The sequence below is a fragment of the Haliotis asinina genome, chromosome 8 (genome assembly GCF_037392515.1).
Source record: "Haliotis asinina isolate JCU_RB_2024 chromosome 8, JCU_Hal_asi_v2, whole genome shotgun sequence".
NCBI classification, from domain to species: Eukaryota; Metazoa; Mollusca; class Gastropoda; order Lepetellida; family Haliotidae; genus Haliotis; species Haliotis asinina.
This window is the reverse complement of record NC_090287.1, coordinates 19,175,185-19,198,604: the sequence shown is the minus strand read 5'-3', so window position 1 is coordinate 19,198,604 and position 23,420 is coordinate 19,175,185. Positions and strand designations below refer to the sequence as shown.

Here is a 23,420-nt window from a genome sequence, read left to right as displayed (position 1 = left end):
CAATGCTCAGTTAAGGAAGAGTGATGTTTGAAACAGGCCTATTCTCAAACTGAATAAATATTGTGTACTGATATGGTCCATCGTGATGCAGTAAAACTGAACTTGTTCTCTTCGGGCTTAATGATAAACTAAGGTTTGGACATGCAAAGTTTTCACTTGCTTCTGAAAATAAAATACGTAATCTCTCTCATTTCACATGCCTGTCTAAACCAGCATATTTTTCTAAGGTTATAATGCAGTATTACCTTCTGGACTGTCCCAAGCTATTCCTGCTGACCTGCGGGATTCTAAAAATATAGCCAAATGAAAAGACAAGAAAGGTGCTGCATATGGTATGCTGACAAGTACATTGAAGATCCACGAAATGGCACTAACATAAAAGATCTCTACATAATGCGTAAATGTAAGTGGTTCATGCCTGTTTGGGATTCTTCAGATGCCAAGTTATCAGGACGCAAGGAACTGTCTAGTTGTCCTTTTGTCCGCCATCGTGTTGTAAGAACAAAGGGCAATTGTTCACTAGAGTTCTAGAGTTGCACTTACATCACATTGGCATTATTCCAGCCATTTAGTAACGAGTATTTTTACAAGAAACTCCATGAGAGGGAAGAAGTGTTCAGTGTAATAAAATAGTCTTTCTTTACGAATGGGTATTGTTTTTCCCCATAAAGATAACATTAACCTTCTTCACTCTCATTTTCTTCTGCATGCATTAGTTGCATTCACAAATCAAATGATTTTATCATAGCATGGGGATATTGCAAAACAAGCGGCAAAACACACTAAATCTGGGTATTACATAACAGCTCACACACACGATACTGCTGTATTGACATTGGTATTATCTCAATGCTCAGTTAAGGAAGAGTGATGTTTGAAACAGGCCTATTCTCAAACTGAATAAATATTGTGTACTGATATGGTCCATCGTGATGCAGTAAAACTGAACTTGTTCTCTTCGGGCTTAATGATAAACTAAGGTTTGGACATGCAAAGTTTTCACTTGCTTCTGAAAATAAAATACGTAATCTCTCTCATTTCACATGCCTGTCTAAATCAGCATATTTTTCTAAGGTTATAATGCAGTATTACCTTCTGGACTGTCCCAAGCTATTCCTGCTGACCTGCGGGATTCTAAAAATATAACCAAATGAAAAGGCAAGAAAGGTGCTGCATATGGTATGCTGACAAGTACACTGAAGATCCACGAAATGGCACTAACATAAAAGATCTCTACATAATGGGTAAATGTAAGTGGTTCAGTGTATTATCTCAATGCTCAGTTAAGGAAGAGTGATGTTTGAAACAGGCCTATTCTCAAAATGAATAAATATTGTGTACTGATATGGTCCATCGTGATGCAGTAAAACTGAACTTGTTCTCTTCGGGCTTAATGATAAACTAAGGTTTGGACATGCAAAGTTTTCACTTGCTTCTGAAAATAAAATACGTAATCTCTCTCATTTCACATTCCTGTCTAAACCAGCATATTTTTCTAAGGTTATAATGCAGTATTACCTTCTGGGCTGTCCCAAGCTATTCCTGCTGACCTGCGGGATTCTAAAAATATAACCAAAAGAAAAGGCAAGAAAGGTGCTGCATATGGTATACTGACAAGTACATTGAAGATCCACGAAATGGCACTAACATGAAAGATCTCTACATAATGCGTAAATGTAAGTGGTTCATGCCTGTTTGGGATTCTTCAGATGTCAAGTCATCAGGACGCAAGGAACTGTCTAGTTGTCCTTTTGTCCGCCATCGTGTTGTAAGAACAAAGGGCAATTGTTCACTAGAGTTCTAGAGTTGCACTTACATCACATTGGCATTATTCCAGCCATTTAGTAACGAGTATTTTTACAAGAAACTCCATGAGAGGGAAGAAGTGTTCAGTGTAATAAAATAGTCTTTCTTTACGAACGGGTATTGTTTTTCCCCATAAAGATAAGATTATCCTTCTTCACTCTCATTTTCTTCTGCATGCATTAGTTGCATTCACAAATCAAATGATTGTATCATAGAATGGGAATATTGCAAAACAAGCGGCAAAACACACTGAATCTGGGTATTACATAACAGCTCACACACACAATACTGCTGTATTGACATTGGTATTATCTCAATGCTCAGTTAAGAAAGAGTGATGTTTGAAACAGGCCTATTCTCAAAATGAATAAATATTGTGTATTGATATGGTCCATCGTGATGCAGTAAAACTGAACTTGTTCTCTTCGGGCTTAATGGTAAACTAAGGTTTGGACATGCAAAGTTTTCACTTGCTTCTGAAAATAAAATACGTAATCTCTCTCATTTCACATTCCTGTCTAAACCAGCATATTTTTCTAAGGTTATAATGCAGTATTACCTTCTGGGCTGTCCCAAGCTATTCCTGCTGACCTGCGTGATTCTAAAAATATAACCAAATGAAAAGGCAAGAAAGGTGCTGCATATGGTATGCTGACAAGTACATTGAAGATCCACGAACTGGCACTAACATAAAAGATCTCTCCATAATGGGTAAATGTAAGTGGTTCATGCTTGTTTGGGATTCTTCAGATGCCAAGTTATCAGGATGCAAGGAACTGTCTAGTTGTCCTTTTGTCCACCATCGTGTTGTTGTAAGAATAATGTAGTACTCCTTCTTCCTACGCACTTAAATAAATGAATCTGCATTTGGTCCTCTGTGGGACTTGGTGTTACCTTTCACAGCACAGGAAAGTATAGATAAACTTATAACTTAATTTACCCAGGCGAAATGGTGGTTGACACATATCAGAATCACGACTAAATAGACGTCGTAACTTAACCATTCCTAGAGAACTAGCTCAGATTATGAAAATATGACAATGTTTGTAGATGTTCTTGTTTAGGATAGCCCAAGCCAGAAAATGATGAACAGGCATGCTTCGTCGTATTATTGCCACGATGGTTACCGTGACTTCAATATATCTAAGACGTACAGAGAAACCTTGATAATAGTTTTCAAATAGTTGATGGACGAAAAGATAAGTACATAACAACGAAAAACGAAGCAAGAATTATTTTCTAACAATTAGATTCAACATGTTGCTTAGACGTATGTAGAGACATAAAAGGATCTGTTTATGATGTGTTTGGCTTATCCAATCACATGTTATCTTGTACCCCTCTACACTGTGGAATAACCTAAAGCCACACCGCATTTAATGGGTTTTCTACATTTAAACTTGATATGTAAGTGAACCCAATAAATTTACAATTTGCATCTATCAAGAATATATAGCGTCATATAGCAAATAAAAGCCACAAAACGTATTCTAAAGTCATTTCGAAGTAAAAGTGTACGGCATATTGATGAATAAGTATCAAATAGTGGTGAAATCGCTTGTTCAAGAAACGGTGAAACGGTGTACCGCTTGATGCATGACAAATATTGTGTTGGAAGAAAGAGCGCGGGATAGTGACATCGAAAGACATATATAGGAGCACGTTATATCTTGTCGAAATATTTTTTGGTTTTGTTACCTTCATTGTTTTCCTCACTTAATTCCATCGTTTCTGACGATTCAATAAATAACGTGACGTGAACATGTGCACGATGTATATATGTGTGTACAACCATGAACGTTATAGGGAAACGCCACAAGCTGGTTGTAGATACAAAGAGATGTCAAATCTAAACCTGATAATAATATGCAAGGCTGCCTTCATTATTTACAGTAAGTAAATATGAAGCATATTTTACCTTAACAATACTGAAGGAAGAAGCTTCAAATTGCTGTCAACGTGAACGGATATATATTGGCATATCTATAGAAACAGATGATTTACAATATCTACTTGAAACACGCAGAACTGCAGACTATGGTAAAACCATTAAAAACAAGTTTGGGAAACAGGCAAAAATGACAGTAGATACTTTTGCTAGGATTTGACGAGATTCATTCCCGTCTGGCTACACTGCTTTGTGGTGTTTAGTATCAAGTTTTGGTGGAGAAAATGTCGGCTGTTGTTTGGGCGCCATTCGCTGGGACTTTGGTATAAACGAACAAACAACTCATCACACAATCCCTTGATACCAAACTACATTCTGCATTTGCTCCGGCGAATCAAACGTCGTCGACGCTGACTTAGGCAGTTTTTCGTGTAATTCGTGTCCGTTTTCAGCAACCAAGGGGCCAAGATGGTATACGCTTCTTAGCAAGTTGGTGAAACCGACAGATGGCGGGATTCGTGTTTGGACACTGACTTAGTATTTTCTTACTCATTCCAGGAGTCCCAAACCATTTGACATAAGGAAAATTTCAAGTTGAATCTCAGGAAAGAATTACCTTCACTCTCTTCTGTCGATTGTGAGGGTGTTATCACGGTACCCTAAAATAATCACCACCCTCTCATTAAAGATGACAAACAAATAACAGAGAAAAGGATCCCTAAGAGTTACGATCGATGAGTCAAACCAGATACACAACTACCAAACCCTCACTTCATGTCAGTGTAGCATCTTACGGACAGTTCGTTATATACATTAGTTTGTGTGTCTCTGTGTTCGGTTAGGGTTGAAGATGGAATTTTTATTCTTCATTTTTCACTGAACAAATTTCACTCAGAAATTGTTTGAAAGTAATAACTATATTTCAAGAAGTTGAATAATACTAGTCTGCGATAAGGGTAAGATGCCTTAAGTGTTTTAATGGGTAATTTTTGGCTCGCAGTCAAAAACAAAGAGACACCTGGTTTTGCATTAAGAGATAAAATATCCCTCAAAATACAAAATCCCAGTTGGTTAGTGGTAATGACCAATCTGTGGTAAACTCAGCTCAATAAATCCCCAGCATCTTGTTCAGCCCAGTAGATGCCACGGATATATTTGCAATCTGGCTGTTCCCACAAAAGCTTACGTATGATTACCTTTGACGTCCCTATCTATGCAACAGCCTCTTGCCATACCGACTGACAGCATAAGAACCGATAGCAGCAACTGTAGGGACATCTTGAACTGAATCATAATATCAATGCAATTTTAGTTACACAGTGAAAACACTTCCGCTCAGATATTGCTGTTTCATTCAGTCTGCATTCCTGGTGATCAGCTAAAATAAGCAGATAATAGTTGAAGAGTTACTGTGTAAACGTCTACTGAACAGTATAAGAAACGCAACTCGGACTTTTTGTCAGTTTTTAAAAGGATGAACGCTTACTTTTATGAAATCTCATTTTTTGTTGCAAACTCGCGTTTCTTTTACTGTTCAGTACATATCTGTCACAATTTGAACAGTGAAACACACGAAGAGTATACTTACTTTTGCGTATGAAAAGTGAAATTCTTTGTGTATTGCTTCATGAACAACAGAACGTTTATATAGAGTCGTATATAGACGTAACTTTTTATCATTTTTGTAAAAGGAAGACATAATTATGAACGCTTATTTTTATGAAATCTCACTTTTTCAAAACTTGCGTTTCTTTTGCTGTTCAGTATATATCTGTCATGATTTGAACAATGAAGCACATGGAAAGTATACCTACCTTTGCATATGAAGAGTTCTCTGTGTGTTATTTCAGGAACAACAGAACCTTTATATAGAGTCGCAGATATCACGTGACAAATGGATAGAGTGTCACAATAAAACATCTGGGTATATTTATTCATTGCATTTGGTTTCAGTTATAAGCTCTGATTTAAAAGAAAACCCAACATTTCATTTCTTATTTATATATGTATATTCACAACTCCTTTCATTTCACTCTGATACTGACATGTATGTTCTTCATGAACATTCATAGCTTGAGAATTAAGTACTTTGGCAAAAAAAATCCAGTACTCTGCAGTTCACCTTGCTTAAAAGGATACCTTAAAGTTAAGTTTAAGGAGGGGCTGTTGAGGCCGGAGCCATGACCGGGCGTTTGCACACTTGTCAATGAGGAAATACTTTTAGTTAGAAATCGGTTTTATTTAAAATATGTCCTGGTCAGTGTCCATTTCACATCGCATGATGACTCTACAGAGGATGATGAAATCGTTTTGATAGTTGCATTCTGTTCCAGGAATCGTTTGTTCCGTCTTTCCAAGCCCACCTCATTATTATATGATATGTTCCTTATCATCTTCACCATTCTTGGAGATATCAAGAATTGTAAGCCAAAGGTCACTATGTTCTGTAATCTGATTGGTTGAAAAACATGATCATATGGTATTAGATTCCCGGAAACTGCAAGACTGTTCACTGCGTATTGACACGTAGAAACATCGCAAGCAATTGTTTTGTTGTGGCATCAACAGTGGTGGCGTTATTCAAATCATATTGTGACGTAAAGTTGGAATGACGTCACAAATGAGCAACCCCAGATGCTACCATGGGATCCAGCTGAAACGGCCAGCTGATGACACTTCACTGCTGTGCCCGTACTCAATGTAAACGAGTGCAGACAGTAAAACCCTTTGTGTTTACAATGTCGATAAACATCATGTGTTGGCCAACTGACGCCTTCGGTTCCAAGTGCATTCCCGTGCTTCAAATGCTCAATAACACCCGGAAATTGGCCAACACATGATGTTTATCTCCTAAGTAGGCCATGGTTAAATAGGTCTTACTTATGTTTATATAATGGAATGGTCAGAATTGGCATGTGATAATATACGATATACTGAATTTCTCTGTCATCTTGTTTAGTAACAATAACCAAATCGAAAATATTCTTTTGTTGGCATGGTTGGATATATGGTGGTTGTTCGACTGCTTTTAATGTTTATTTTTAAGAGCGTCAACAAAGAGGCAAATATACAATAATATACATAAATGTGTTGCATTTGTCCGTTTTCCTAATATGCAGCACTGCAGAAAGTAAACTTTGCTATTATATAAACGTACACATTCTTTCACCTCATGCAATCAGAGGACAAATGACAAATGAGATGTGTTCGCAGTTGCTTCCATAATAGTTTTGAAGTTTTGACTGTAATGATATTTAGTTTGTATAATGCCCTCAACTTTGACGGACATCCATATGAAGTATGAGGGTGAGTGAATGAGTGAGTTTAGTTTTACGTCACATTCAGCAATATCCCAGCTATAAGCCAGCGGTCTGTAAATAATCGAGTCTGGACCAGACAATCCAGAGTTCAACAACATTAGCATCGATCTGTGCAATTGGGGACCGATGACGTGTGTCAACCAAATCAGCAAGCCTGACCACCTGATCCCGTTAGTCGCCTCTTAAGACAAGCATAGTCGCCTTTTTTGGCAAGCATGGGTTGCTGAAGGCCTATTCTACCCCGGGACCTTCACGAGTAGAAACATGGGTTGCTGAAGGCCTATTCTACCCCGGGACCTTCACGAGTAGAAACATGGGTTGCTGAAGGCCTATTCTACCCCGGGACCTTCACGAGTAGAAACATGGGTTGCTGAAGGCCTATTCTACCCCGGGACCTTCACGAGTAGAAACATGGGTTGCTGAAGGCCTGTTCTACCCCGGGACCTTCACGGGTCGTGAAGTATGATGAAATGCGATAGGCACAAAGTAGACAGACAGGCTACAGTCCGATTTTGTTTTGAGACACAAATCTCACAGAAAACAAAGTTTTTTCCTTATTATTTCCTTACAACTTTGAAGTGTATCCAGCCAGACTGTTGTTCAAAAGAGGTAAGTCTATGGATTTCTCAAAAGTGTGACCCCGTTATGTTTGAACATATCGAAGCATAAACAGTCGTGGTACAAGATATTTTCAGAGACAGCATAAACTAATATTTTCACCGTCCAACACCCCAATCAAATTCTCTTGTGTAACTTTGCAAATCTTAAAATTCCTGCTTTTGCCTGAATTTCTTCACCCCACATTGATAACACAGGTGTTATCAATCTCCAAATTAGAAAATCTAATGTTTTGACGTAACTGAACTTGATTGTCTATTTATAGTTTAATGCCACAGAAATACTGCAGCTATGTGGCAGCTATCTGAAAATAATCGAATGATAAGCTTTGATGTACGCAACTGGGATATGATGGTATGCATCAGCCAAGTCAGCAAGCCTGACCACCTAATCCGGTTAATCTCCTTACGAGAAGCATGAGTAGCTCAAGACCACTTGTAACCAGCATCTTCAGAGTTTCGAGTATGGATTGCACTATTGAAGTTATTTTGGGTATGAATACACTCGGCTATATCCTTAAACATGAAATCTTTTTGATTTTATTTAGGATTAAGGAACACATTCTTTATGACACACTATTTTAACAAAAGAATTCGCCTCTATTTTAAGTGTTTGGGTTACCAAAAGTGGAAAACCCTCTCTCTACAGGTATATATTAGTAGTAACTTAAATAGAATCCCTTTATGAAATGTTAATACACTGAACCACCGGCGTTTCAAGGTAAAGGAACGATAAACAGTTCAGGGGAACAACGCACATGGCATGTGTAAATGAGCCACATCAAAAGAGGGGATTCAAAAGGTAACACGGTCGCAGGTGTTGTCGTCAGTTCGGTGAAACTGGAAACGTGAAGAGAACTCTTCTCCAATAATGTGTTTCCCATCACAAGTGTCTGCTACATTGGAGACGCTGACGTCGATGTCCGGACGTCAGAATTGGCCGTCGAGCTCGGGCGTTGTGCCTAGACGTATAGTTGCCGTCTAATTGTTCTTGCGGATTGACCTCTGTTTCCAGAGTTGGTATTAACTGTAAGGTGTGATAGTTGGTATTGGTGGACTGCCATTATGGGTACGGTTTATAACTTTTGATTTGCTGAAGACGTGGACATAACGTTTTTGGACATTGAATCATCGAACAAAGCTACAGGGTACTAGACTGAAACACGGCCATATTTCAAGTGATAATTCTTTACATCGGCATATGAAAAGGCCTCATCTGTATACAACACAATGAAATATCAAGCACAGGGCATATCGAACTGTTGGAAGACACGTAAAAGTTTTCTAAAATACTTGAGCCTTGGTAATCAGTAAGCGTGAGAATGAAGTTTTTGATTTGAACCAGTAAAACGATGTGTAGACAAAGGCACTAGAGATGCAAGCGAGTAATTCTTCTTGAACTTCGCGACATTTACATGAAACATTACATGTGAGAGAAAAATGGTCACTCATGCTCTAAGTGGAAATGATAAGTCACATTGTATCGCAATTTAACGTTTACACTGATGACAATTTTTCATTTCTCACATTTCTTTCAGATTTTGCAAAATTAAAAATGCTTAGTTGCTTTTCTTCGACCATTTTCATACACGTTTTCTCTGGTTCAGATTTCAAAAATTCATTCACAAGATTAGAAGTGAGAAATTGCATGTCACGATAACTTTTACCGCTGAGTATATTTGTTTAAAAAGGAATCAAAACTGATGTTGTATGCGGTGTAGGTTGAGCAGCAGGTTCGCACTAGTATCTGGGAGTTTTCATTTCCTGGTCTGATCTGAATGATTGCTGAAGGTAAGTTCAGTTGATGTGGTCGTGCTGTACGTGTCGTCGCTTGGGCTGTGCAGTCCTCTCTCCAGGAAACCTACATTGCAAGTTTATTCAGCCTCATACCCTGGTTTAATTCGTAACTACTCGTGTCATCCCGACAAGCCTTCTTGCAGGTCACGGAAAAAGACGAGTAGTTACGAATGACCCGTGTTTGTGGCTTTCACAAGCAGGTTTCCTCCCACCATAAGCTAACGACACTCCGTGAGGTTAATGTTAAAATGGGAGTTTAGAAGAGACGTCATATGGTTATTTTAAAGTGATTGTTGTTTCTGTTGAACTAAAGCCACTTACCTAATAACATAGTTCATCGTGTATTAACATCCGCCCTGTTTTGAAATATGATTACCACGGTGGCGCATAAAATACACATCACGTTTGATTTGCTAATATTCATTCAAGAAAAACAACAATTCGTTTAATATGTAATCAAACAAGCTACTTTAACTTCTGATACCGTGTCCTGTAAAGAGCTATAGCCGGCCTTTCCTACCTGTATGGCATCACCCATTTCCCTCGATAACCACATACCAACACCCAACAGGTGTGTATCAAGCCATTTGTTTCGTTTAAGCCCGATAGCTTCGGAAGTTTCATATTTAGATGGTATTGAGAGCTTACCCAGCCTTTATAGCAACAATCATGACCAACACAGAGTTGATCTTCACATAAGGTCAGGTGTGGAGACTGATACATATCATCGATCTATGACCCTGGTGTCATAGATATGCATTGTTTTAATGCCACACATAATGGGTACTACAGCTGTTACGGTGGAACGTAACCACTTATAATGTCAGAGTATCGCAGTATTGTTTCGAAATGAACCTACTGAACTTACTTGTTAGGAAATATGCATTTATTCCTATAGTGATATCCCAGAGGATTCCCCATGAAGTACATGAACTACTCAAAAGACAAAGGGTATTTTTGGTTCTTGTAAGTGAGTTCATTTGGAACCTTACTGTTGATAATTCTGCAAACAACTGAAGGTAACATCCACTTAATTATCTAGTGTTTTACATCATGTTCTTCACAAACAGGCTTTGTAGGTACCGTCGTTTATACGATCAACCCATCAAGATCCGAATTAGAACTGGTGTCTGTAAAGGCGACTAACGGGATCATTTGGTCAGACTCGCTGACTTGGTTGACAATCGTATCTCAACTGTGTAGATAGATGCTCATGATTTTGATCACTGGATTGTCTGGCCCGGGCTCTATTATTTACAGATAGCCGCCATGTAGCATGAATATTGCTGAGTGGGGAAACTAAACTTACTCTCTGAATTTACGGAGATTTATCGAGATTTATTCCAGCCATTTAGCGACGAGTGTTTACTAGAAACTCCATGAGAGGTAAGAAGTGTTCAGAGTAATAGAATAGTCTTTCTTTTACGAACGGGTATTGATTTTCCCCATAAAGATAAGATTATCCTTCTTCACTCTCACTTTCTTCTGCATGCATTAGTTGCATTCACAAATCAAATGATTACATCATAGCATGGGAATATTGCAAAACAAGCGGCAAAACACACTGAATCTGAGTATTATATGACAGCTCTCACACACACTATACAGCTGGCATTGACATTGACTAAGGAAGAGTGATGTTTGAAACAGGCCTATTCTCAAAATAGCTAAGGGTTGTGTATTGATATGGTCAGTCGTGGTGTAGCAAAACTGAAGTTGTTCTCCCCGGGCTTAATAATAAACTAAAGTTTTCACTTATTTCTGAAAAGACATTAGACATCTCTCTCATTTCTAATTCGTGTCTAAACCATCATATGTTTCTAAGATTATAATGCATTATTACCTTCTGGGTTGCCCCAACAAATCAGGGCCGGGACTCCGTAATGGGTCAGCTTGGTCTGCAATCTAAACACGATATGTATCAGTGACGTCTCCACACCTGACCACCAGCTGACTCCAGTTGAAGACCAACTCTATGTTGATCATGATTGTTGCTATAAAGGCTGAGTAAGCTCTCAGTACTACCTAAATATGAAACTTCCTAATCTATCGAGCTTAAACGAAACAAATGGCTTAAACGAATTAATTAAAACGAACAAATTAAACTAATTGTTATTTTTCTTGAATAAATTTCATCAAATCAAACGTGATGTGTATTTTATGCGCCACCATGGTAATCATATTTCAAAACAGGGCGGATGTTAATACACGATGAACTATGTTATTAGGTAAGTGGCTTTAGTTCAACAGAAACAACAATCACTTTAAAATAACCATATGACGTTTCTGCTAAATTCCTATTTTAACATTAACCTCACGGAGGTGGGAGGAAACCTGCTTGTGAAAGCCACAAACACGGGTCATTCGTAACTACTCGTCTTTTTCCGTGACCTCCAAGAAGGCTTGTCGGGATGACACGAGTAGTTACGAATGAAAGATGGGGTATGACACTGAATAAACTTGAAATGTAGGTTTCCTGGAGAGAGGACTGCACAGCCCAAGCGACGACACGTACAGCACGACCAGATCAATTGAACTTACCTTTAAAGCTGTTTTCTGATGATTACTTAAGTGCATGTGTTAGTATGTGAGTCTATAAATTTACTCGACAAAATATGTTAGGGATATTGGTATGTTGTTATTGATGTTTTATCAGTGTGTCAGTGAATAAAAAGATCATTATTCATAATTTCAAAATTTCCTTAACTTTTTTGTCCTATATATATAAAACATTACAATACTAGGCAAAATCGTCCAGTAATGTATTTGATTAATCAGGCAAAATGATACAGGCAGTAAGGGTTTTTGAAAGGATAGAGAAATTATTTTGTTTTCTCAAATCGGCTTTTGTTTCTTAGAAACACGTGTGTCATGTGTTCTGTTGTATCTACAAAGGTCCATTTTCTGAGAAAACAACTGATATATTTCTCCGATCAGATAAGTGGATGTGATTGTAAAACATGTCAGGGAGTAACAATTCGTGAACAATGACAACTCATGTTAAGATAATTAACTGAAGTATATGAAGCTAATTGTTTCGAGGATACATGCCTTCACTTGAAAGCAGTGTGCAGATAATAACGGAAGTTTACACGCGGCGAAATACGGTCGGATTGTCTGAAACGACCCTTGATATGTATACACATCTAACGAGTGTTCATATACATATAAAGGTGCAGATAATAACGGAAGTTTACACGCGGCGAATTACGGTCGGATTGTCTGAAACGACCCTTGATATGTATACACATCTAACGAGTGTTCATATACATATAAAGGTGCAGATAATAACGGAAGTTTACACGCGGCGAATTACGGTCGGATTGTCTGAAACGACCCTTGGTATGTATACACATCTAACGAGTGTTCGTATACATATAAAGGTGCAGATAATAACGGAAGTTTACACGCGGCGAATTACGGTCGGATTGTCTGAAACGACTCTTGATATGTATACACATCTAACGAGTGTTCGTATACATATAAAGGTGCAGATAGGAGAACATCATATAAATAATCATCGTGCCAACTCAAACCTGAATTCAATATGCTCGAGTTTCTGTCGAATCGTTCTTTCCTGGACACAGCTTGCAGCACATGTTACCATCGTTTTAATATGTTTATGGCATAGTTACATTTCCATACGCTTTCTTTGGAAACAAATGTGATGTTTTTTCACTTTCTTTGTGAGGAATTATTAAGAGTGAATGATCGATAGCATGTCAAATGATCTCTTTAATTTCAAGTCAATCCAGAAGCTAAATACATGCATAGGAAAACTGGTTGTGATTACTATGTTAGGAACTCTACTTCTACCATACATTCCTGAGAGTTTGGTATTAGATCTTCAATTATTACTGGCAAAATTATTCCAAGACGATTTGATAAGGACTTAGTATTTCATTCATGAAACCCTGCAATATCTATCTTAGTATGGGTGAAGCTGTTCAGCATAAAGCTGTATTTGATTAATCATCACAGGAAATTACACGAGTACATGGAAATAACTGCTTATGTTCAGATAAATGTTTCATCGACGAAGGCCATGACTGTTGGATGGCCATGGTCACTTTCGGGGGCAGTGTACTGGGCGACAGCGAGCACCTTCTGGAGCGTAGATATTCATCAATGTCAAGTTTCTTGTGGCGGAAGCTCCTGTGATGTTCATGTCACACGAAGAGGGCATTTTCAGAGGAACTTAACGCTCCAGTGACAAAAATGAGTCTGTGCCTGTGTTTATGGTGGGTGTAATTGGTTGGGCAGGATCTGCTCTCCCTATCGCGAACACCTGGTATCATAGCTACTATATAGTAATTGATAAAAACAAGATCAGGTGGCTATGAAAACGGATTAAGCGTTATTAATACGTCAAATTTAGTGAGTGCGGTGTAAGGATGTATTGTTTCCGTTTAGCAGCTAGTATAGATTCCCAGGTTCCCAACACATGGGTACAATGTGTGAAGCCTATTCCAGGTGTACCCTGCCGAGATATTTCTCATCCACTCACTCACTCACTCACTCACTAATGACACGTGAGACAGAGACTTTTTGTCCATTTTCGCCAGTTTGATAATACAAACTGACTATACTGTGCACTGGTTCAGTGCAGCCTTTTAACATGAAACGTTTGGTATATAATATTATGAAAATGAGACCCTCGGTATAGCTGTTGTATCGGTATGGCGTTTCTCGTCATATGCACATATGTTGGTATCTAGATTAGCCTAACATATTTGTGTAACACAAATATATACACGATATATAACACAAACCATGACGAAATCCTCAGGGAACATCAAGATCACCTGACAGCGTTATTGCTAGTTAGAGGTAAGTACAGTTGCTTTACATGATAAACCGAAGGGTAAGACAGCCTTAAATGCTGCAACTTTTGTATCATGAAATAGTTTATTCGGCCTAACTTCTCACTGACTGCTTTTCCGTTGCTTCGAGTATTTTTTCGTTGTATCAACTATTTACTCGCTGTTTCAACTATTTTCTTTGTAGGTTTAGTTGTAGTTTGTTTATATTTATGTTTTTGTTTGGCTTGGCTTTTTTAATTCTAATTTTTAGTTACATTTCTATTTCTTTTTCGTTTCTTTTTTCTTTTCTTTTTTTTTTTTTTTGGGGGGGGGGGTCGCGGGTGGGGGGGATGGGGAAGGGGGTTGTTCTTGTTGCTTTTTTTTCATTAAACTCACTTAGTCGTTCGTGTTATATGACCTCTTTTTGTCTCCGTGGAGACGCCTGCCCCAACGGTGCAAACTTTGCATTAAATTCTCTGTAATTCTGATTACCATGATTGTGGTACCACACGGCCACATAAGAAGAGATCAAAACAATGATGGCCGTCTCAGAGCCACGAGAGTGCCGGAAGTCACTCATCTCCAAATCGTTTTTCTTTTTCAGCCAGTGATGAACCAGGAGTCCAGGAGTCTTTAGTTTTTAGACGTCCAAGCATCTTTGTGAGGCAATGTTACTCTGTTCTTTGGACCTCCGGCACAAACAGCAACTGTATCGTAACAGTTATCAAGTTTGGGTTGATTTCAAAGTCATGTGCACAGTCTTCAAGTGTCTCGTAAGAGGCGACTAACGGGATCAGGCGGTCAGGCTCACTGACACATGTTATCTGTTCCCAGTTGCGTAGATCGATGCTCACGCTGCTGATCACTGGATTGTCTGTTCCAGACTCGATTATTTACAGACTGCCGCAATATAGCTGGAATATTGCTGAGTGCGGCGTAAATCCATACTCACTCACTCACTCACTCACTCACTCAATGTAGCTACCGCATGTTCAATATACTCCTCATTACATTTGGTACAAAACCATACTGACTCACTCACTCATCCGCCCCTGGACACACATACAAAATACGATATTGATAAAGAACAAAAATACCTTTATGGATGAATGTTTCACGAAGTCTGAGGTCGTTGTTCGTGTGTCGACTTTACGCCAAAGGGACAGACACTGGAAGAACCATTCTCAGATGCTTCGGTGAAAGATCAAAAGCGCCGACAATACTTTATCAGACGATAATGTGCACTTTTCGCATTACGTCACAGTGTGATGACGTTACTGCGCCATTCCTGTCTGCCCCCTGGTAATCGAATTTTTTTGCATTACGTCACAATGTAATCGACGTCACGATGGATGTCAGTTGCCATCGCCTCGTACAGCCTCCCACAGTAAACTGCTTCGTCGCATCCCGTTTCTTGGTTTCCAGTTGCATCACACAGCTAACATCACGGGTGGAAACATTACGTTTATGTTTTCCGAAGGATTAAATGCCTCATAGTTCGACTCAAAATTTTACAGAAACACGGTAATGTTTGCAATGTTTACATTTCCACAATGTATGCAATCGTGGAATGTCGCATGACTGACCTAAACTTTCGATGGTAGTAGAAATGAGACGCTCATATTACCTTGTATGGTTTAAGAGAATCACAGATGTAAAATGATCTAGAGAAGATATTTAACACGAACATAAACCGTCACCAAACTGTTCATCATTTGTTTTCCTAGTAACGTTTGTCTTAACGTAGGAGGCTGAAACGTCAAAAGAACAGCGCGTCAGTTAGCCCTGTGCGAGGATTCATAATTAATTAATTCTTAATTTAGGTCACAGACACCGTCGTTTGTTTCTGCAATAGATTGATCGAAATTAGGCTTAGAAAGTATTAAATACGGCATCTAACAAAAGAAATGCAGTTCGCTCTAGCACCACGTATAGTGTAATAAAGCACACTTTCGTCCTGAACTATGTAGCGTCCTCTATTACACTATATATGGTGGTAGAACGAACAGTATTTCTTAATTCAACGAGGCTTTGATGAAAGATCAAAGGCGAAGACTACACTTTATCAGACGATAATGTGCACTTTTTGCATTACGTCTCAATGCGTTGGCGTCACTGCACCATTCTAGCCTGCCCCCTCGTAATCGAACACTTGCATTACGTCACAATGTAACCGAGGCCACGATGCATGTCAGCTGATATCGCCTCCTACAAAAACTAATCCGTTGCATCCCGTTTCTTGATTTGCAGTTGTGTCACTCAGCTAAACCCATTGGTGGAAACATAACGTTTATGTTCTCCGACGGATAAAATGTCTCAGTTCGACTCTTAATTTTAACAGTGACACGGTAACGTTTGCAGTGTTTACATTACACATTAAGTCTGGATTTTGTTACGGTTAATAATTTGCCGTGACAAAAGGTATAAGAAATACCCTATGAACCGGCAAACTATAACAATGACAAGTCAAAAATATTCAATAATATATACTGACCAAAGAGCAAGATACAATGAATCACAATAGAAGTTTCTAGTACAATGCAGCTGAATCAAATCTAAAGTATTGGATCACAAATATAATATCAACCCACCGAAGTCTTCCTTTGAGAGTGAAACAGTTACGCCAAATGTTACTAAGCGAGCGGTCAGGAACTGGTGTTGACGAAGAGGAAGATGTGGGTAGGCCGAATGATGGCACAAATCCAGTACAACTCCGAGATCCGAGTGTACATCCGTATGTATGTGAACAACATAGCACCCATCAAACGATGGGTCAATGAATTTAAGCATGATAGAGAGAGTCTTGAAGATGACCCCTCGCCAACCAACAAGCACTAGTCAGGAAAACATTGACAGAGTGCATAGACTTGTGCTGGAAAATCGTCGAATCACACTCCATGAGTTAGAGGAGACCACAGGCATTTCACACGGATCCATCGAGACAATTCTGGACATCTCGTCATGTCTAAGGTGTGCGCAAGATGGGTGCCAAGAATGCTTACATATGAAATGAAGCAAACAAGGGTCACCATAAGCAACTCCATGCTAACCAGATACAACAAGAATCCAGAAGATTTTCACCTTAGGCTAGTAACCTGTGATGAAACCTGGATCCACCACTATGATCCTGAGAGCAAACAAGAATCCATGAAATGGAAACATGTCACTTCTCCCAGGACCAAAAAGTTCAAAGCATCCAGATGAGTGCAGAAGGTAATGGCGACAGTCGTCTGGGATAGCAAAGGCGTCATCCACATAGATTACTTACCAAAAGGAACAACAATGAATGGGGAATATTACGCTAACTTGTTGAGGCAACTGCGACAGTCAATCAAGGAGAAGCGCCGGGGCAAGATCGGACGTGGTATTCTTCTACATCAAGGCAATGCTCCAGTACACACCTCTCGCGTTGCAGCCGCTGCTGTCCAGGAATGCGGGTACGAAATCTTGCCGCATCCCCCCTACTCTCCAGACCTGGCACCAAGTGATTACCATCTGTTCCCAAATCTCAAGAAACACTTGCGTGGTCGTAGATTTCAGGATGATAATGAGCTTATTGCTGCTACTGAGGCTTGGTCTGAGGACCAAAGTGGCGCCTTCTACAGAGATGGCATCAACGACTGGCAGAAAAGATGGAACAAGTGTCTTGACTCACAAAGGGACTATGTTGAAAAAAAATGTGGTTCATACCAATATTTTGTGTTTTTCTATGCAAGGCTCAAAACTTATTGACATCCATAAACGTACAAACCATAAACGCCGACCTTAACCTATTGTGGAGGGAACCCGGATAGTGAACCCCACAGACACGAGTATGGGGCTGAATAAGCACTAGACACAACCGGGATTCGAACCTACAATCATAGACTTGGCTGGAAGAAACCTGCAGAACGTAAGCGACGACAACTTCCGTACAGCGAGAAAGATGAGCTGCACTTAAGCCGTTCTCTGATTGCTTTGTCAGTGCAGGGAGCCTATATAGAGAGGGGAGGTGAAACTCCTCGAAAAACCGCTGAACGTATGTCTCGCTTTGTCACGTGACCAGTGGAGACGGCAATATGGCGGCAGCTTAGTATTTAAGATTGAGCTCGGTTCATTTTCAACAGCTGATTACATTCGCTGAGTGTTGTGACAACTCGGAACCTACACGTAGAAGGTAAGTCACCTGTTCTGTTACTTCAGTTGTAGTCACATATTTGTAATTAGTGTCAGTATAAGAAAATATATTTGTAGTAAAGTTTTAAGTCGGCATCTTGTAACTCTCTGGCTTCAATTATCGGTACACAGCGAAGATAGACTGAGTTTCGTCAATAAAAGCTTCTTTCACACATTCCTTTATGTTTTAGTAGGGAAATATATCTTTATTTGAAAGGTGTCTGCAAGCAATAGTGATAGTTTTGTGACTTAAAAACATGTTGGGGTTTAATTGGGGTGTGTGAAAAATGTGGCAGATCGCCGATCTGATCTGATGCGCCATTGAAATACTACACGCCGTTGTTTGAAGTGTGCCTAGATATTGCTCAACACCGTCTTTCACATACACCTTTAATTTTTATGAGGGGAATTTACCATCAGGCGAAAGGTGTTTGCAGGTAATAGTGATAGTTTCATAATCTAAAATAAATTGTTAGGACGTACTTGAGGTGTGTGAAACATGTGCCATCTCGCCGATCTGATCCGATCCGCCAATGAAATATTCCACGGCGTTGTTTGAGTGCTTTTGTTTCAGCTTCAAAAACTTCATTCACATACACCTTTAATTTCCATTAGGGGAACATACCATCTAGTGAAAGGTGTTTGGAAGTAATAGTGCTAATTTTATAATTTAAAAAAATCGGTAGGGTGTTTTTGAGGTGTTGAAAAATGTGCCATCTCGCGGTTCTGTTCTGATCCTCCATTGAAATAGTATAACTTTGAGTGTTTCTAGTTATTGCTCCAAAACCTCTTTCACATGCACCTTAAATATTTATGAGGGGAATATACTATGACCCGAAAGGTGTTTGCAGGTAATATTTATAATTTGATAAACTAAACATATTGTTAGGATGTATTTGAGGTGTGTGAAAAAAGTGTCATCTCGCTGATCTGTTCTGATCCGCCATTGAAATACTACACAGCATTTTTTGAGTGTTTCTAGTTATTGCTCAAAAAACTTCTTTCACACACACCTTTAATTTCTGTTAGGGAAACGTTCCATCTGGTGAGAGGTGTTTGAAAGTAATATTGATGATTTTATGAATTAAAAAAATAATTGGAAGGGTGTATACATTCACAAGTATTTCATGTGTGTGAAAAATATGACATATCATTGATCTGATCTGATCACTCATTACTACAAGCCAATGTTTGAATGTGTTTAGTCGTCCTAAAATTCATTTCTTTCAAATACACCTCTAAGTATTGAGGGGAATATTCTATCTGGTGAAAGTGTGAGGTATGACATATCTGATCTGCTCTAATCTGCCATGGATGCCTTTGATGCTTGAATGTTTTAGTTCTGAAACTATTGTTGATATTTGACAAAACTGCAAAGGACGTTTTAACGCTTTGTGATGGTTTTAAACTTTCTGTTTTTTTAGGTGGGAGCGACTGTGTCAGTATCCATGCAATTGCGCACATGCAGGAAGACATCTGGTCATCTTCATTAACTGCCCTCTTAAAAAAATAATTTCGACTTTGCCACGACCGTCCATTTGTCCATTATAGACTGAGTGTCTGTAAGAATGAGACTGACTGAATCTACAACTCATTAACATGTGCTTAACTTTCCAAACTGTATTCCTGAAAGAAAAAGAAATAAAAATGCGTTCCTCCCTCGTCACATCTTTTCTATCAAAAAATAAAAACCAAAGTCTTACTCGTCACTTTTGAAAAGAATGTGCCTGAGAAACATATTTTTATGCAGCCTAAGCATTCCACACAAACAGAAAACCACTGAAACATAATGAGACATTTTAATTGTGTAACAGATCATTTCAAATACATATAATAAGTGTTTGCAGTTCTTTAGTTTGCCATTTGGCCATCAGGGTCTGCTGCCACTTGCAGTCTTTAAAGTCTGCATACCCATTTTGTTGAAATCAAACCAATAAAAACAAAATAGTCTTCATTGTAGAGAGTTTCACAGTCCCTACAAAATCCATTAGTGAAGTGTATGGAGCACAGAGAAGTTTACATTAGTTATAGACTGCTGACATTCCTATGCGGCACTGAATATATAATACTATGAAGTGAAACTGGAAGTTATCCTAACATGAAGGATCAGGGATAATTCCTGAACATTAATACAAATTATGGGCAAAATGCTAGTTGAAAAGAAATGAGATCTAATTGACAGAAGACCACAAGGGCCTGCAGATAACTGAAACTGTTGGCCTGATACATTAACAACCGATCGTTTCGAACGCTGTATCAAAATTGTCACATAAACAGAGAGTCTTTGAACAAGGCAATGTGTAAACACATTCTCAAGTCCTCTCATTAATCCACACATGCATCATTCGGCGACAGGAAGTGTAACCAGCTTGTTGTGACAACATTCAGGGGAGCCTACTCCAATTTACCGAGTATTACTCCGGGAGATGCCGATAGTTTCCGACAATAAACTGGTTGAAATACTGTTAAGCGCAGCCGATTTGCGCTGAGAACAAACCAAGTCGACGTGTGCAGTGGAGCATGACGAGGCACACGTTAATTAGTACAAATGGTAAGGAAAGCAAGCGAGTGACCAATCCCTGTTATAGAGTATCCCTGGTCAGTGTAATATATAGAGAATAATACACGAGCGAGTGTGTTAATTTCTTTGTTGTCCATTTGTATCTGACTTTATGTTTCTAAACAACAAAGTCCACGTAAAATGAAATCAGTTGTTGCCGCTTGACGTTAAGGTCAAGGTCGCGTAAGAATGCAATGATACGTCACTGTGGACGTAAACAACCTGTGAAATGGTACTAAGTAAAGAGCGCGACATATTGACTAGCTACTCTTGCACGAAGACAAAAAACACAAACACATTTTGAATTGAAATTTAATATTTATCAACTTAAGTAACTGTTAGAATTGTATAACTGGAAACATTGTTAATGAGAAAGTTACTCGTCGTCAGAATAGTGAATGAGGGGAGACCGAGCAACTCGGCGACGTTTTGTAACTGGCTCGGTCTCACTCACTGCCACAGAAGACTTGCCAATATTGATGTGGAATGTACCCCCGTATATTGGACCTCCGACGATAGTGTGAACAACATCACTAGACAAGGCTTTGCTTGTGTTTGTGTACGACATGCATTGGGATGTGGATTTAGTTTGCACAACTTCAGATGACGGAACGACTGAAGACGCGCGAAGCGAGCATGGAAGCATGGCAGGTTGATTTCCGGTTGAAGACAACAGATTTCCCACTTCCCTGTGTTGTGCATCAGAAAGGCGTGAATACTTGTTCAAACTCTGTACATTTTTATGTCCAGACACTTGCATGATATGCGTTGGAGCTACGTTATCGTCCTGCAACTTCTGAATCAAATGTTTGCTGGCACTGTGGTTAGTTAGCCGTTTGTCGCCAGTAATATGTGCTCCACTTGTGATCCTTTTCATTAACGAGCCGAGTTTATTTTTAGCTATGGGCTGTCGCTTAAACCATAGTTGACCAGGAAGCGGTCTACACTTACAAGCTGTGGCAAGATAATAAGGTGTGTCGGAATTGCAGTGATCTGATGGTGTAAGAGATTTGTACAGTTTGTACATGGCAACCGGACATCTGCTTGGATTTTCGTCATTGGCCCACGCCCGAGGAGGAAGGACTCGCGCATTTCTTGGATCGGCCCCAGTGCGTGTCTTCGTTTGCCTCTCGGACATCTCAAGATATTCCCTTCCATCAGTGTCGGTCTTAAGTGAAATGTCACCCCAGCATAAATTCCGGTGGGGTGTACAAGACCGCATCCGGAAGTAGATTGTGTTTTGACACCGCAAAGTGTTTATTATGGATTCGGGATTGTCATCACCCAACTGCCCAGAATTCCACAATTTGTTTACTTCGTCATCTGTCAAGGCCTCAGATTAATTTGGTAAGTTACCCTTTCCATCTCTCTTTAACTGTCTTTGTTTTGACTTAAGTACCGTTTTCATTTGTCCAAAAAACGGGATCAGTCGCTAGGGACCTACCATAATTGGCTTGCTTTAAATGTCTGTCAAAACTGGCAAGCATGTCATGTAATGTAGCTGGCACTCATGAAAAACTTTGTTAAAATTTCGTTGAGCTCAGTGGGAGGAATGTCATGAATTTGTCGGTGTACATTGTGCATGGAACACATGTACGAATTCAATATAGTAAGGTCATATTTCGTCTTTTTAGCAGTGTTTTCGTTTTCGTTTTCCATAAGAAAATCCTGTATTTCAATGTCTGAAACTTCCCGAAATCTTTCGACTTTAGGCTCATCAAAGAAATTGTCATTAAGGAGATCATTGAGTACTTGCTTGGGTAAATGCATGTCACTGTTTGCTTCACAATGCGGTGATGTTACAGTGTCGGGTAACTTCCTAATTCTGTATCTCGGAACTTCTTTAACACCATTGGCAGTTTGCACAACGAACACGTTAAAGGAATTCGGGGGCTGTGTAACACTGATAACACGACCCTTTAGCTGGCCATCTATATGAACGAGACTGTTGACCGCGATGGGAGAAGCCATATTGTTGTCGTCTGCGATTACGCTAACTTAGCATACGTAAAAAGATAATGAAAATTTACTCATGAAGTTTGTATTTTTCATGAAATCTAATATCAATAAACACGGTGTGTGAAAATTTGTTTGTTTGTATTTGATAGCATTTCATTGGTTTGTTCTCATAGTAGCGAGACTGAATATTCGTAGTAAATTTGTAGTAAATAGTTATGAATGAAAAAAGTAATTCCACATTCCAATGGGGTCATAGAGGTCATGGTCGGATAACTGACCAACGAAATTCGTTTTAGGGTTTATAGCACGTGTGCAACACATGATTTTGATATACTCGGTTATGTTTCACTGTATGGAGAATAATTAGAGATTACAAAACAAGTTGGTGTTGAATATGGAAACTATTCCGACGAGATAGTATTAAACTTTCTTATTTATTCACGCACGAAATCCACAAGCCAAAAGTTATATTTGGTTGACATTTTTGGTCAAAAGCAGCTTGAATGGGGTTATAAT

At 39.1% G+C, this 23,420-nt stretch overlaps 1 long non-coding RNA gene across 1 annotated transcript; it reads right to left on the bottom strand.

The window, feature by feature from the left end:
- Positions 1-245: 245 nt before the first annotated feature.
- LOC137295462 (uncharacterized) lies at positions 246-4,976 on the bottom strand. Its single transcript, XR_010957568.1, has 4 exons — positions 4,891-4,976; positions 2,366-2,407; positions 1,093-1,134; positions 246-287 (listed from the first exon to the last, which is right to left on the bottom strand). It is a non-coding gene; the product is annotated as an uncharacterized lncRNA (long non-coding RNA).
- Between the last annotated feature and the right edge of the window lie 18,444 nt (positions 4,977-23,420).